The sequence below is a fragment of the Aptenodytes patagonicus genome, chromosome 1 (genome assembly GCF_965638725.1).
Source record: "Aptenodytes patagonicus chromosome 1, bAptPat1.pri.cur, whole genome shotgun sequence".
In the NCBI taxonomy this organism is placed as follows: Eukaryota; Metazoa; Chordata; class Aves; order Sphenisciformes; family Spheniscidae; genus Aptenodytes; species Aptenodytes patagonicus.
In genome coordinates, this window is record NC_134949.1 from 181739703 (window position 1) to 181756916 (window position 17214).

A 17214-nucleotide genomic window follows, 5' to 3' on the forward strand; every position below is an offset into this window, starting at 1 on the left:
TATCCATCTCCACCATACGCTGTGAAAATGCTGTTGCAGAAATAGCTCAGAGGAGAAGGAAGAAGGGGAGAGGAAAAGAGCGAGCGACAATTGACTCTCCCCCCCCCCCCCCCCTCGGATGAGGCAAGTTTCTATTTACTTGTTTTGAGGTGTGGTTTCGACGCAAAGCATATTTCCCTGTAGACACAGGACGGTGAGCTAAGCTCCTGCATGTTTCACTGAAAGAGGAGAAAAAGGAGGGACGCTGTCCTTCTGTGCAACACCAAAGGGCTCACGTTGTATGGGAAAAGTACAGCATGTAGTGGAGCCTTGGAAAAAACCCCAAACTTTCCACCTTTCTCCAGGCCCTGCCAGCCCCGCGCTCCCGGTTTGCAGGGAGAGAAGCTGCGAATCCACTGAAATGTTGGCGACCTCCCCCTCCTCGCATTTATCCCCTATCATTTATAGACAAGGCTCTTTTTTTAAACGTAAAAAAGCATTTTTCTGCTTAACCTGGCACTCCCCCCCTTTGCCTTCCAGTTCACGGCGAGTAGGGTGTCTCAGAGCCTGCATGCAGAAAGCTAATTACAGAACCAGGAAAGAGTTCAGCATAACATTTCTTTACACAAAGTGTCTGTTTAGCAATATGTAGCCGCTTGATGCTTGTTATTACTAGCATAGGTCCGGCTACTCCTGTCAGCGTAGCATTTAAAGCCATGCAGGCTAGTTTCCATCCGACACTAACATGTATTGGGGATTCATACAATATGCGACTTCAGTGTGCTTTTCCAAAGACTCATTGCTGGCATTTCTTTTCCCCATTCTAGCCTAGAAACAGGTGTTTTAACACCTTTTACACGGATTTTAAAATCATGTTTTGTTTTTGTGTGAATGCCCTTCACGTAACCCTAGTTTAGGGTTATGCTTCAAACTTTTTCAATTGCCCTTCATGTACCCTATTTCAACCCAGTTAGGCTTTGAACTATGTTTTTGACCCTCTGAAATGACAGGTTTGGTATAAACTGCTCTGTAAGAGCTTTAAAAATGCAAAACTAGTAATATTGCACTGTGCTGTCGGGCACTTAATTTGGCTGTAATCCTCCTAGATCGGGCACAGTACAGGGCTAAGCAGCATCTGATGTAGCGCGTATACTAGTAACTTTCAGACATTTATGTAAATTGTATGGCTGTAGTAACTGAAATGTTTCTGAGACTTGCATACTCTACGTATATGTTTTACCTCCATATGATTAAATGAATGATAAACAGATAGTTTCAAAATTGGTTTTTTGTTTTGCTTTGTTTTATGTATATACATTTATAAAGGGCCTGCTCTGGCAAACACTTTGGCAGGTTAATTAGAACGGTATCGCTGAGTAAAGCTCTGTGTATACTTAAACATTTTCAGAAACAGCTCTGAATGTGTCTTAATTTTTTTAGAAGGGATATAATTAGGTCTGAACTGCAGGTAAACAAATCCAATCCCATCGCCATGTTTTTGTGCTAATGATGGGCCCGGTCCTACAGCCTTTTGTCAAGCAACAGTCAATGGAAGATTACTAAAGAGTATAAAATTTTTTTATTTTAGCATTTCTACTAACAATTAAACAGGCAAGTCAGGTTGACTCTTGTTCTTGCTCGGGTTCACTGCTTATCTGACCTACACAGTGCTGCACTGTTTAGCTTCTAGATAGTCTAACTGAATGCTTAGATTCAGACAAAAAAAATTATTTGCTAACCTGTTTTAAGAATTTCCATTGTTATTAGATTTTATACTTCTCCGAACAAATAATTTTTATTTACCAATTTAAAGTCAGTAATAAGCTGCTAGCTAACATCATCTCCTAAATTGAAACGAGAGTTTGTTCAGAATTAATAATCAGAAAAAAAAATACAAGTTTACAGTTATAATAATTTTGGAATGTTTCTGTTTCTTCACTGATTTTGCAGACAGAGTTAGAAGTGAGTTTACACCTTAACAGACAGATTGCAGCAGAAAACCGAGTAAGCTCTTTTAAACCCAGCACAGTTCTGTCTGTGTAAGACGTTCGGCAGAAGCGTTCAGGAGTTACGGTAAGTGATCATTCCTCTGCAACACAGTTCCCTGAGCATCTTGTAAAAACGACAACTCAAGGTCTTAAGTTACTGTCCCACAGAGCAAACAGGAGAAATAAAACGTTGAGTGGTAAGCACCTAGAGCTGGGTATGTGAAGGACACCTTCCAGCGTCTCTGGTCACTGATGAGAGAAGTGCAACGCTCTCCGCTCGAAAGAGCATTACCAGGTTCAGTGAAAAGGGGTTAAACTTTCTGAAACTATGTAAATGCTGCAGGTTCTGAGTTGGGCAAGGATCCAGGCTTTCTGAATGAATGTAGACTGAATTACTTTGAACTCTCTTGTTCTGTGCATTCCTCTTCGCTTAGTAGTGCTATACCCATTAGGGGAGGCAGGAGAAAACAAGAACAAATGTCAAGTCCCAGGCAGTCGGGAGCTTGGCAGTGGTGGAGAACAGCACTGCCTTGTGGGAGAAGGGTTGGGAGCAAAGGACCTCAGGATGGGTGGAAGGGGGGACGGGATGGATGGAGACGGGCTCCCTGCTTTCCTAACTCATTGGCTCCGCCAGACGTACCTCTTAGGGGAGGTACTTGTGTTCCACTGTCTTGGTGGGGAGGAGAAGGGGACCTGCACGTGCATTGTTTGGAGGGGTAGGGAAGGAGTGGAAAGACGTGGATGAGTTGTTTCGTAACGATGAGGTGAGGGAAACCTGAGGACCACAGCTGAACTGAGCCAGACTTGAAGCCATAGGAAGATGTCTGATAATAATTTGAGGAGCTTTTAGCACATTCAGAGGCCTGTTCTGAGTCAGCAAATACCCACCTCATTTTTTTCATGTAAACTTACTAGAGAAGTGGAAATAATAAATGCAAAATCAGTATCCGTCTGTACTTTTGGCCACCCATTAGACTCCATCTCCCCAAGGGAAGAAACGGTTTCTCTTCTTACTTTTGACTTTACAAAGAGAGCCAGTACGATCCTTTTACCTCAAGAAAGTAATTATTTTTCTTATTCTAACTTTCCACTGAAAACAGGATTGCACCAGCCACGAGGTACCATCTTAACTCATGACAGGCTTTGCAAATGCCGCTCACGCTATATAATACAGCACCACCACAACGAGGAATGTAGCAGGGTGACTTTCTGCTGAAGTGAACGTGAAAATCATGAAACGATAGTCTATTGCTGCGTAGCTTTATCTGTTGCCATTTCAGGATTAGCTTACGGAGGTGTTCCCTTTGCTTACACAAAGGCAAGCCCAGTTCCCATTTTTCATTTCACTTTACCGAAAATCGTGTGATAGACCCTATGGCGAAAAGGATACTCTTCCTGAAATAACAAATGGCACTCCCTCATTAATTCAGCCTGGCGTTTTGAGTAAAAATACACTTCATCTTGACTTCTTTCCCCTCTTAACATTTCAATAGTCATCCAGTTCCACCTTTTAGCTCTGGCATGCAAAGTCATACAGTCAGGAAAATACCTCTAGTTCCCCTTGGACAAGGCTTTGTTGTGAAGCATGTACAGAAAGTGAGTTTTCGTTTTGCCAACCCGCCTGTGTACCCTCGGACAGTTGTGTAAAAACGTCCCGTTCCCAGTGGAGTCCCTCAGGATTTCTTTGCTGCGCTGCCGGGAGTGAAGAGCATACCTTCCTGAACCAGCTTGGCATTTCTCGTCACTGGAATTGAATTGGCACATCGTGTCAGGTAGAAACCTCCTCAGTAGAGTGATCTCCAGCTGGAGAACTGGATTTGGCAGGTTTTTAGAAAATTAAGATCTAAAAATAGCGGAACAACCCAATTCCTCTCTTCCTCAGGCCAAAGGAGAGTCACCATTGCAAAGCTCGGTACAGACTTTATAAAATGAGTGGTGTACACAAGCTTCTCTTTTGCACAGTTAAAAATGAGGCTAAACTTTTAAAGTTATGTTTGAAGTTTGCTAAGATTACTAAAAGCACCCAGATGCAGTTGTACTTGTGGTTTGTTTTTATCCTTTAGCTAAACATATTTTTTCTTCCACTCTAAGATGAGTAAGTTAGAATAGCAGTGAAAGTTTGTGACAACTAAATGAAGGTATGTAAACTTACCCACAAATAACCTTTGAAATTTTTTTTTGCAGCAACAGGTAAAGATCCTACCATGTCTGCATTTTCTGTGTTTTGACCTGAGTCAGTCTACACTGTATAAAGCCTAATTACAGATTAATTATATAAATATGCCTATGCAGAGATCTGTTCAAGTATTTTCCCTCAAGTTTAACTTGAGCATGTGTGTATACACTTGCATGCATCAGTCTGATTTGCTATTTATCAAGGCCAGTGCTGACTTGGCGGAGCAGATGCTTCAAGATGGAAACTTCAACTGCTCATTACTTGAATTCTTGGATTAAGAATCATCAACCTGTCTGGAGGAAACAAGACATCTTACTCAGTAGCTGAACCCAATCTTTACTCAGATTTTAAGGAGTCTTAATAACTTTAGGTAACAGCCTAGTATTTCTCGGTTCCAGGTACATCTCAAATACTTTCAGCCCACCTGAGAAGAGGAAGTACAGAAAAATCTTTTATTGTTTCCAGTCCCTTTTTTTGACCTCTATAGGTTTGATGTATGTCTGAACTGGAGGCTGTTTATTACAACAGGCCTTTTTGAGAACAACAGGTCATTGACTCAGCTTTAAGGGATGAGCGTTTCTTGTATTATCATCCGTTGTCATACAGCTGCTCGGCTCTGACTTCTTGCATGGTAGGGTCAGAAACTCCAACAGCATGCTCCTTAAGCATGTCATTTAATTATTTATGTACTGTTAGCACAGATGGAAATTGTACATGGGGTAATTACACAAGATTAATTAAAATGCGTACTTAGAAAATAACATTCACTGGTTTTGGAAAGGTGGTTTGCCTGTCACTTGGAAGTTTGGTGGGAGCCACCACCACTCTTCTTCTGCCTCCCCCGTGCAACATGGAGGCTGCCCGCTTTATAAAAGCAAATGCTGTTGCCAACATTTGTTAGCAATAGGTGGTCCTATGCTGGTGTTTAACTGCTTGAATATATGAGACAAACCCACACTCCTTACTATTAAAGAAAGCATTTTTGGCTTCAGAATGTTCATGCTGAAAATCTGTTAAGAAACGCTAACTGTAAAACTGCCATACTTGCATGTTTTGGCTGAAATCTCCTGATTAGAGAAATAACGTAGAGTGGTTTGGGTTTTATGAAATACTGGTCCACCAGCTGGGAGATGGAGCCTTTACAGGCTCGGACGTGGCAGAGGGGATGGTCTGGCTGGACAAGCTAGGAGGGCATTAAAGCAATGGCATGCTACTTGTTTAACAATCTCTGGGAGCATAATGAGGTAGGGCAGCGAATACTCATTTGGAACTAAATCCTGATGTTGAGAGCAAAAGTAATTAAGGGATGTGGTCAGAAAAAATTCCTTCACCTCTTATGCTGCGTTCTTTCAAGCAGGGGAAGAAAGGATAAGCTCCTTAATCAACTGCCTATAATGTGCAGAAAGAAGATCCTGGGGACTTTAGAGCATAGTATCTACAGGGTTCAGTGCGCTGCTTACTGCAGTATGGGGAGCACTGCAGAGACCCTGACAGACCACTTTGGCTATCCAGAGAAGCTAATGACCCTGCGTGGCCATGTTCCCTGTGGTACCTGGACTGCCTTATTCTGAGCAAGGGCAGGAACCTAAATATCAGCGTGTCACGTAGCTATACCCTTAGTGGTGAAGCAGGAGAGCTCATGCTATTGGCGCTAATGTCTTCACAATTTCTAAAATTAAGCGGTAGTCTCTGTACTCAATCTTGCATCCGGCATAGGAGAATTCTGCGCTAGACAAGTTTATAATCATCAGATCTGATAACTGGTCAAAAAAAGGAAAACTTTTGGTGGACATCCCAAAATGATTATTTAATCATACTGTCTGTAATCAGCAGAAAGGACCGAAACAAAAAGATATCGACTTGGTGATTTAAAAGGGCTAATTTGACAAAGCTGAAATAAATAGTAGGCTTAAGTAGCGACCAGTGAATAATTAGGCAGAGCCTGAGTGAGGTGAGTACGGTCCTCAAAGTCTATAATCCCACAGAAGCTAGTCAAAACAAAACACCCCTTCCTCAAAAGAACGACCTCTTTCCTTCTGCCTCTTTAGAGGGCATTTTGTAAAGCAGCTATAATTATAGATACTCAACAGCTGGGAAGAGAACTAGTAACAGCAAATATAACTTTGACGGCAGTGATTATGGAAAAATAATATGGAGGAAGAAAGATGCCTAAGAAGTCAATGACCTGCATTGAAAAGAACATCTAAAAAAAGTGCATGAAATGTATTAAGAACTTTAACAATTGCCTGTTTTTAGATAAAAGATGTAGAACTGTTGATAAGCAAGGAGAAAAAACATGCTAAATATTCCTGTGCTGTATTTGGGAAAGGAGTAGGTAATGTATGATAATGAAAAAATATTTTCCATTTCAACAGTAATTCAAGAGCATATGAAAACAGCTACTATAAATGGTCTTAGATGAGTATGTCTGGATAACTTCTCACCAAGAATTTTAAAAGAGCTGGTCAGTGAGCTTTCAGGATTAATATTCAGTAATTGTTAGAATATTAGACATGTTCCAGAAGACTGTTAAGAAAGCTAGAGTTATAACCAATGCTTAAAAGAAAATGTAAATTAAATGATGCAGGTAATTATAAATTTGCATTGTGACATTAATTTGAGCAGCTTAATGTTAATAGTCAATGTGGGGATTTATTAAAATAGAAAGATAATATAATTTATGCCACTCAGTATATGCTTATGAAAAACAAGACCTTGTTGAGCTACCTTTGAATGAAGTTGGTCACAAAAGATAACAGAGTTTATGCAAAACACATTTTTGTAAAGTATATCACTTGATTCAGCTCAGTATTTTTAAATAAAATTCCTAATTGACAAGACTCAACTTTTTTCAAATGGAATATTGCCGGGTTGGTGTATAAGGTCACATGGGGACTGGTTTTTAACAACAAGCTATTTACCTTTTTTAAAGAAAAAATAATAATTGATCAATTTTACTGAGATTTAAGCATGGGGGAGAAATAAATAATGAAGGTGGGAAATCTGCCTACTGAAACAACAAACAAAGCCCTAGATTCCTTGGTACGCTGGATGCTTCTAAACTCTTCATCTTCCAATACAGGTATATATATGAAGGCATGAAAAGGTTCTGGGCTTAATAATGGCTAGTTAGCTCAAGATGATTCCTCAGGTGGCCAAGAAGGGTGTAAATCTTAGATGCCTAAACAGGTGAACCTCATGTAGAGCTGTTGTACTGTAACTGGCATCAATGAGGGTGTTTCACTGAAATGCTCAATCTTTTTCAGCATCCACAGTTCAAGAGGGGGTGAAATCCATTCTCTCACATTTGCTGTTGAGCCTGCACCCACTTGTAGTGTCTACTGAAATAGTCTGTGTGTAGGCAATGGAGAGGGGTAGGCCTCCAGATGGAAGCAGATGCTACTTCCCTCTTACCGTGGTTTAACCCCAACCAGCAACTACGCCCCACACAGCCACTCGCTCACTCCCCCCACGGTGGGATGGGGGAGAGAATCGGAAGGGTAAAAGTGAGAAAACTCATGGGTTGAGATAAAGGCAGTTTAATAGGGAAAGCAAAAGCCGCGCACGCAAGCGAAGCAAAACAAGGAATTCATTCACTCCTTCCCATCGGCAGGCAGGTGTTCAGCCATCTCCAGGAAAGCAGGGCTCCATCATGCGTAACAGTTACTTTGGAACACAAACACCATCACTCCGAATGTCCCCCCCTTCCTTCTTCTTCCCCCAGTTTTATATGCTGAGCATGACGTCATATGGTGTGGGATATCCCTTTGGTCAGCTGGGGTCAGCTGCCCTGGCTGTGTCCCCTCCCAACTTCTTGTGCACCCCCAACCTACTTGCTGGTGGGGTGGTGTGAGAAGCAGAAAAGGCCTTGACTGTGTGTAAGCACTGCTCAGCAATAACGAAAACATCCCTGTGTTATTGACACTGTTTCCAGCACAAATCCAAAACACAGCCTCATACTAGCTACCATGAAGAAAATTAACTCTACCCCAACCAAAACCAGTACACCTCTGAAGACCTTAATTCTGTATTGACCATGCAGTAAACTGATGTGGTTATTTTAGGAATGCAGTTTTTAGTCTTTCCTACTTAATGGCTCCCTTTTTTTTTTCATTAAAAATAAAAAAGCTTGTATAATGAATTTAAACTTATTGCCAATAAGCTTGCTTTTCTTAGTTACCTCTTGAGGAGTCCTAGTAGTTCATGAGCACAAGCTCACAGACTGATAGCTGTTTAGAAGGACCTTTCCAATACACACATAAAACTTACGTGCAATATAGATGCCTAAACAGAGGGAAAACTGTGAGAATGGATTCTTTGAGCTATCAGATAAAGATCTACCAAGATTGGAGGTTGAATGGCTGGAGTTAAACCTAGACAATTCCAATCTTGATTAGTCTCCCGAAGTGAGGTTGCTTGAGTACCATTGTTTATGTTCCAATGGATCTTTTTTGTTAGTATTAGAGAATCGCTCTGAAGCAGCTTATAGAGCACTAACAGCATGCGCATCATAGCTCAGGAATTCCTGATTTAAGTAAACTTGTAATGTGTTTTTGTTGCTTCATTTTTGCTGTTGTGCACCCCAATTCCACGATCTGTTCAGAGAAGCCATCCCAACTCAAAGGAGCACAAAGAAGTAGGCAGTATCTCCTGTCTATCTAAACAGTATGCCCCTGGGGAGAAAAAAAAAAAAACAGTAGGAAGGAACCAGCCCTTCTACTACCAGAAATGGCTGCAGCAGCAGTGAAAGGAGGATTTTCAGTCAGACTGAAATTAAAATTACGACAGGGTTCTCTCTTGCTTAATGATAAGGGTAATAACTCAGATGACCATTACATTTTTCAACATATCCTGGTAGCTTGATTGACATTTTTTGAAAAAAAGAGGAAGTTTAGGAACGAGCAAGTAATTTCAAAAAATGTCAAATGCAAGTACTGATTTTCCATGCATCTGCCTCAAGACTAAGTGATGTTTGACCTCCAGTGAAGACACATTAAACATCTTTCAATAGTGAGCTGAATAACTGGATGTCACTTGTCAGGAAGGATAACAGCAAAGTAGAGATTACAAAAACCTACCTCAGGCTGCTGTAGAAGGGTGAGTCAGGAGGTTGAAAGGTGCCTTCCTATGAAAGCTTCTGAAGGTGTACTTGATTTTTCATCCCAATTACATCATAGAAGAGGAATGTCATTTTGTGATAAGAATATTTAAAATCCTGATCTTAGGCAAAACTCCAGAAGTCAGAGAACGTATTTGGACTCACCAGCAAAGCTAAAAACTCACCAGAACATCTGCTGCATTTAGTGGCCATCACAAGGTCTTAGTTGACCGATAAGAAAGATGAACGAACCAAATGCTACCAACCTCAGAGACCAGTCCTCCACTATGAGAAACCTGATCAGCCTTGATAAAATGTGGCTGCACGCAAGTCCTATCTCCTGTTCACTTGGGGGCTTACAGAGTTGGTGACAATATTCATCTTGCTGGATGGGGAAATTTCTGTATTTCTAATCGTGTACTGTAATGAAAAGGCACAGCTGCACCCCCCTTCATGGTTTCTATTTGCCTCATGGTGAACTCCTCCCATCAAGGAAGCAACTGCCTCCACGCAGTTTGTCTAGTTTCATTTACTTAGGTAAGGCATAGTCAGAAAATGACCAACTCGCCAACACAGGAACAATCTAGAAATAAGATGATAGGGGAAAAATGACAGTGGTTATCGGTGATGACTCAAATGTCTATTCACAATAGGGCTTTAGAACTGACATATATCTATCCAAATGCATGAGCACAAGAAATGTCCCTCTTCTCAAATAAGTAACACAAGAAAGATGTCCATTAAAAAAAAAAGGTCAAATGTTACAGAAAGCAAAATATCTAATGACATAGGACAGTATTATAGATCTCACCTTAGTTTAGCTAACTATATTATTCCCATCAGCTGAAGATGCATTCAGTTTCAAAATCTTTTAGAATGTTTTTAATTTCAGCTCTCAGACATACATTAAGTAGTAGATTATGTTAAATAATATACAACATAGCTAAACAGTTAGTTAACACAATGTTGCTTTTTTCCCTCATTATTTTCTGCCTTTCTCAAAATATTTAGAGCCTGATCAACAGAAGTAAGTAATTTTTCAGTGAGAAAAACATGAAACACTTCATTAACATATTGGCACTTGCAGCTTCAAGTGCTACTCACGTTATTTTCTACAAATCATGCTGGAAAAAAATAGCAACACAGTATTCAGCAAAATATTCAATCCAGCTTTTTCTACACTTATTTTAAGGATATTAATTTATTCAGGTAATTAAGGATATTATTTTCTGAAACGAGATTTAAATTGCAACCATCTGTTAAAACCAGCTTAGCTAGTTTCCACTTGTAATATACTAGTATTTTTTGAAAACTTCACTTTTTCATAATTTCTTTTTGAAAATGCTTTTTAAGATATTAAAAAAGGAAAATAAATAAGTAAAAAGAAATGTTTACTTTCAGAACAAGAGACCAGATAAAAAAACCTTTCTCCATTTTAATGATATTTTAGTTTTTTTTTTACCAGAGCAGCTCTAGATAAACAATATTTATGTATTAGAATGTTCACATTTGACTCCCAAGTATTCTTGTTGCTGGATGACTTAATGAAAAGCTTGGTCTATGTCTATTGCGTTACGGTATGGAACACTGCAGTTCATGAGTGTATAGCCCATTTCAAACGCATTACTTGACCGGTTCATAACATGCTTAGTTAAGCTATGGAGCCTGCTTACGCATGAACTTGTAACTAATGTGGCAAGTTGGATGAGGCAAGACTTTTAACAACACATCTTAATCCCTGTGCTGCTTGAAAGATATAAATAAGATAAAGGAGAGGAAAAGTTGATTCAATCTTTTAACAAAACAAGGCTTCTTTCTCTCTAGATTGCATATTGATAACTTCGTAGAGTAACAAACTACAAAGCTTTTTTTGGTGATTAGAAAAACTTGCTTCTGTGCAATTGAAGAGTAAGGCCTAATGATTCATAAATCTGGCACACATTATCGGGTACAAATTGCCATAAGATACTACATAACTGCATGTAGCCTGTGGAAAAAAAAAAAAATCTGTATTTCATTGCACCAGAGAAACAAACTAAGACATATATTTTGGCAGGACCAGGATAAAAATCACATCTTGTTCTACATGTTTTGAAGTGTTTTACCGTGCAGCACTACAGTTTTTCAAATTTGAAGTTTTGTATTCAGACATGACTTTATTGAAGAGGGAAAGAAGTAAAAGTGAAAGGGACAAAGAGGATGTTAACTCTTTTCCTTTTGCTTCATGTTAGCATTGCCAGATCATGTGAACAGAGCAGGTTGCAATTGCACAAACTGTCTTTCATCAATACCGCATCTGCATCCATCCCTGTTATTTTAAATCTTGCATTAAAACAATTATTTTAACATAGTGAAATTCACCTATGAAACAATTATTAATCACAGTAGGTTAGACCAGCTTGGTCCACTGCGTTCTATCAGCAGAAGCATTTTGCAATGACCCATTGCAGCACTTCCAACCCAGGTGACGTTATTTATAGTATGAAGCAGTGGCAATAAGCTTTCCTGGTATCTAATTTAAGAAGAACAAAAAAAGGTCTATGTTCTTTATCCCAAGGACATTGTGGTACCATTAAACTAGTCTCATGTCAGTGTTTCTTTCAAAAATATCTCACTGAGAGACAGTGTGATGCAATGCCTGCTTCTCTCTACTCTGAATTCAGGAGTGAAAACAGTGCTCACGGAAAGCTGAGTAATAGCCAAACAGCCAAAGAAGTTGCCTGTTCACACTGAATTATGCAACTTAAGGAATTCCCCTCTACAAATACTTTGTTAAACATTAATGCATTATATTTTTAAATATCCACCCTCCATCAAATGCTATGGCCCCACAATTTGCTTTATTGGATTAAATCTACTCTTACTGGCAACCTAAAACTGAAAAGTAAGTGCTAACCTTTGCAAAGTTGAGTGTTGAAGTAGTCATGGTAGCCATACTCTCTAAGATTTGTTCAAGGTTCCTTATTATTTCATGAAGTTAGGTGCTTAAGAATGGGATAAATAAAAACTAGAAAACTGGTATTTTTAAAGTAGACATCAGAAAACGAAGAAGGAAGAGGCATATATTAAATTCAGTGCTCTGTCAATACACAGGAGCTTTATGTAGTCTGTATGAGGTGCTTCAAGCTAATAGACTGGAAGCTCTGAACTTTGTCTTGGCCGTTTCTTTCCAAAGCTGAAGGGCTGAAGGTCACTCCTTTCTTCAGAAATGCTCCCATCATTTTCTTGCCCAAAGTCAACTTCTGTGAACACTCAATGGGGATGATCAGATTCAATCCTATCCACCACCTGAGGAAAACGGTAACATACTCAGTTTCCTATGGAAGCAGTATAATGACTAGAGAGCACTGTGAAGCCAATAGCCTTGCCAGTTCTGTTCAGACTGGGTTCCAGTTTCTGGTCCAATAAATACATGTTCAGGGTCACACTTGTTCTTATTACCAAACCCAACAGTTGGTATTTCATACAGAGTGAAGCACTGTTAGTACTGTCATCTCTCTATGTAGCAGTAGGACTTGGCGTTGTCACGACTAGGACAAGTCTAGGTGGTCACTGAGAATGCTGGCATATCTGTACTTTTGGTACCTCCATGGCTGCGTGGCACCAAAGCAGAGTTTTAAGAACCTTACAGTTACATCTTTATGTTTTCAGAAATTACATAGAAGTCATAAGAATAAAGAACACAGAAAATCTCTTGCATGAAAGAATAACAAAAAACATCGCTGAGAAGGTGGATCAGGTATTCCTGTTACCAGAAACATCCAGTAAATCTGAAAGCTTGCATATTAAAGATACTGTATATTTTTATGAAAACTAGGGCCGTCATTCAAATCAGTAAATGCGGTGCTGTACACTGTTGGCCCATGGGGAGTTTGCACATTTCTGTCATGAACCTGACAATTGTTGGTGATAGGACAGTAGATCAGACAAGCCCATGAAGACGATGCAGTACAGTAACCTTTATATTTTTAAATAAAATTAATTTCAAGATACTTTATTGGCATTTCATTCATAACCAAAAGCACCTTAAACATGGATGTTCACAGAAAAATATTTTGCTTTGTATTAAAAATAAATATAATTAACCCCAAATAATTTAACTTACATTTATGTTAAAAATGTATATGTATTTATATATAATATTTCAGTTTACAACTACAAAAGAATAATAGTGAATTATCACAGATTCTGGATGTTACTGCAGCTGGAAATGTAAGAACTTTACACAGTTTGTTTCTTTGTAATTTCACAGAGTTTAATGGATTGAAAGTACTCTGTACTTGTTTTTAAGTCAGTCAGCTATCAGAATTACTATCATGGTGTAAATTTATTTGACAAAAGTTTCAGCCTGTACAGATTTGAAATGGCACGTCAGAATGAAAAACCGCTATATTTCATAGGATTGAGTATTTGGTTTTCGTTGATAACAGCTCAAATCAGCTCACTTAGGTTTCCTGAAGGGAGGTTTCAGACAGTCTCCATTGTGTAGGAGGGCACCCTAGCTGTGCATTGAGATTAGCCTGCCGAGATTTTAGGGGGTTGAGAAAGAAAGGTAAGCTCCCTCCTGCTGTTGGTAAACACTGTTATTGTTCTCCATTCCCTGCTGAATGGAACAAATGCAATTCTGCAAAGTTAATTACTGCAATAATGAAAGAAATGACACAAAATGACAAGGAATGTGCTAATTCAGTAAGACTCAAGTCATTGACATATCAGTCTCTTTACTGCTCGTTGTTACTTCCAGGCACGTACTGCTTTACTCATAAATACTGAGTGGATTTTGGGGACTTAGTATTGAAGTAGTAAGTTAATAAAATAAAGATTAATGTGTAAGAAGTGGTGCCTAATAATCTCTTAGGAGTTGTCTGGTCAGTACCTGAGACCTGAACACAGAAGATCTCTGACGAAGTGTCTGAAAAAAAGGACTTAGCTATCCTTGCAGGACTTGCAGCATGTTTCCTTTCCAATGTCCAGGAATGAAGACTCACTAGAATTTTATTTATATGCTAAAATAATTTAACCCCCGAGAAGGAAAATGTGGCAAATGAATAGACTGCACCAAAATATGGTATTTTTTCCTTGCTTATACTTCCCACAGTATCACAGAGGAGACGAGTGATACTAATTTTTGTGTGAACATCTTACACATAGCTCCGGATGACAACTTGTGAATCTCTGTTTACACGGCTCCACTGGCACTGGGAGCTGTGTGCTTGGAAACCACAGGCCTGTGAAACGTAGAGTGACAAGTCTCCTGTATGTGCGGCACTATAGCAGTGATGGGGAGCACAAGAAAGTTTGGGCACAGAAACGACCCTCTCTCAAGGTGTCAGAGAGAACTCGGTAGGAATATTTCCAACTCTTTCTTTTAGAAAGGGCCACTGCACTTTGGTAACAATCCCGTTTAAAATCCACATAAATTCTAGATGACAACTCCCTCGTAAAAGTCAAGCACTACATTGCCAGGCTCTACCTTGTAATAATGCACAAAGAAACAAATTCTTCTGAAGAACTGAATAAGAAGGCAAAAGAGAAAGTCTTGCATGCTGCAATATGTATCTCTAAAATCACGATAAAAAGGAGCACTGGGAATTGCTAACAATTTCAGCTACAACACTGAACAATCTAAGTAATCCTTCTTCTATTTAACCAAAAGGAAAAATGAAAAGACTTTCATTGAAATACAGTCATAAATTCCATCCATAAGACTTTTCCTGCAATTAAGTTACATTTACTGATCCACTACTCCTTAAAAGAAGCATTAACACAAAGACTTCAATTATTCATGGTCAAACAAAGTTGATTCTATTGCTTCAATCAAAGCGGCATTCTCTTTTACAGTGGTTATTTCTGTAGTATCTTCAAAAAGGGCACACTGTCTATGAAAACATGTAAGTTTCTGAGTAAAAGCTATTGCCATGGTCAATCCTAACTTTTTGCATTTAATACTTCTGCATTTAATATTTCCTGCTTTCACGGGGATGAAATTTGCTGGGGTTTTTTGTCCCCTTCATCCTTTAAAGGGTAAGCTGATTAAAATTCACCATTTTTTTGAACCCAGTTCCAGTGTCCTGAGAAAAAGGAGTCTCTCTCTCAAAAAAAAAAAGAAGAAAAAGAAAATAAAAATACGGGTATTTACTGTTAGAGAAAACTTAGCAGTGAGGAAAGAAACCCAGGGAACTCTGCAAAATGAACTCTGTGGAATGAAGTTGGTGGTTCTTGTGCTGTCAGCAGAGGGCTTAAAGAGCTGCAGAGGGTCTATCATCTGTGGAGCCATACCTACTTCTCCTACTGCTAAAAGCGTCTGCAATACCCGCCACTCACTCTTCCATAATTCCCAACTGCTGTCCATTTCCGCTAGCGATGCCATCCCCCAAGAGTTAGCACCTTGTACTGCTGCTGATTGCTGCCCAGCTTCAGTCTGAAATACCCTAAGTGTAACTGCCTTAATTAAGCTACGGAAGTATGCGTTTTAAAGGTCAAGAGTTCCCAATCAATCCTAGGAATTTAAGAAGGGGATAATATTGCCCAAAGACACTAAGCAACTAAGCAAAACTTGATCTTCTAGAGATACTTGTTTCATTTTCAAAGGTCGAGAATGAATACAGATTCTCAAAATTCTTTGGTATAAGAAAATAGCAGGGATACATTTCTTTGACTCACTAAAAAGTCTGGCATGTGTTCTATTAAATGTAATGTTAACAGGGAGATAAATTCTTTCCTCAGTAGACCTCCCTAATGAGAGCAACCCTGAAAGATGACAGGCTGTTACAGACTCAAACCGTTGTGTAGAAATCTGTTCTCATGTAAACGTGCAACAGACTGACAATTGATTGAGGCATATACATAATAACATAAACACTTCTTCAAAAAGTAATAATTTTTTTCTAGAAAGTCATGCTCTCCGAGTCATGTTCAGTTATCCTCAAAAGGATAACTGAAATGGAAAATAACAGCTAAAGCGTAAGAGGTAGCAAATCGTATCCCAGAGATACTGACAAATACTCAGACAACTAATATTTGAATTTACAGTTGTTCCTCTTTTACAAGGTTTCATCACTGTTTTGTAAAGAAAGTCTTGAAGGGGAGGAAGACTACAAATCCCAATGACATATTGTTTCTTTGCACAGAAAATATTTAGAAACTACAATGCCAGTGAAGTATGAACACAGGATTCAGCAACAAGCCTTAAAAGTTCAGGTCCTTATTAAAAAAAGCAATTTCATGTTTTCAATTTTTTCCTCAAATGAGAGATTTCCTTGATGCTTTAGAGCTTCTTTGCTTCTAGCAAGGGACAGAAAGGTGAGAAAGCAATTATACTGTTAAAAAAAAATCCTGACCTGCTCTAAACCAACTGTCCTTCCTTCTTTCCTGTTCAGCCCATATACTTACAAAACTTATCACTTAAGTAACACCAACTTAATGTACCAAGAAATGTAATAGTGGACAGAAATTTTTCTCTCTTTGCTCCCTTTGGTTGGAAAAAGAGGAACTAAGGATGATTATGTGGGTTGGGCACTTCAGTCACAAGTTGCTTACATGCATGACTACCCTTAGAAACTTCTCTTTACTTCATTATTTTTGACTTACACATCATTGACACAAGGCCTACTACAATGGGAAACTGCAAAGACCATTTCATGACGAAGAATTTTGGAATAATTCATTTGACAACTATGTTTGTGGGAAATAACCAGTAAAAATGCTGTACAGGTAATGCAACTGAACCTTTTCATTACTTAAAGAGCAAAAAGGTTCATTAATTTTTGCTGTAGGGCATTCCACATTTTAATAGTTATATTTGTGACATTCTAGCTTTCACATGAAAAGCTTAGAAGGTCTCCTCCTAGATAATTCATTATAACCTTGGAGTCTAGTGAGGAGACACAGGAAAAATACAAATTCTTCAACTGGAAAAAAAAATTTCACAGGGACTACATGGATTACAAGAATTTACCAACAGCATTATGTGT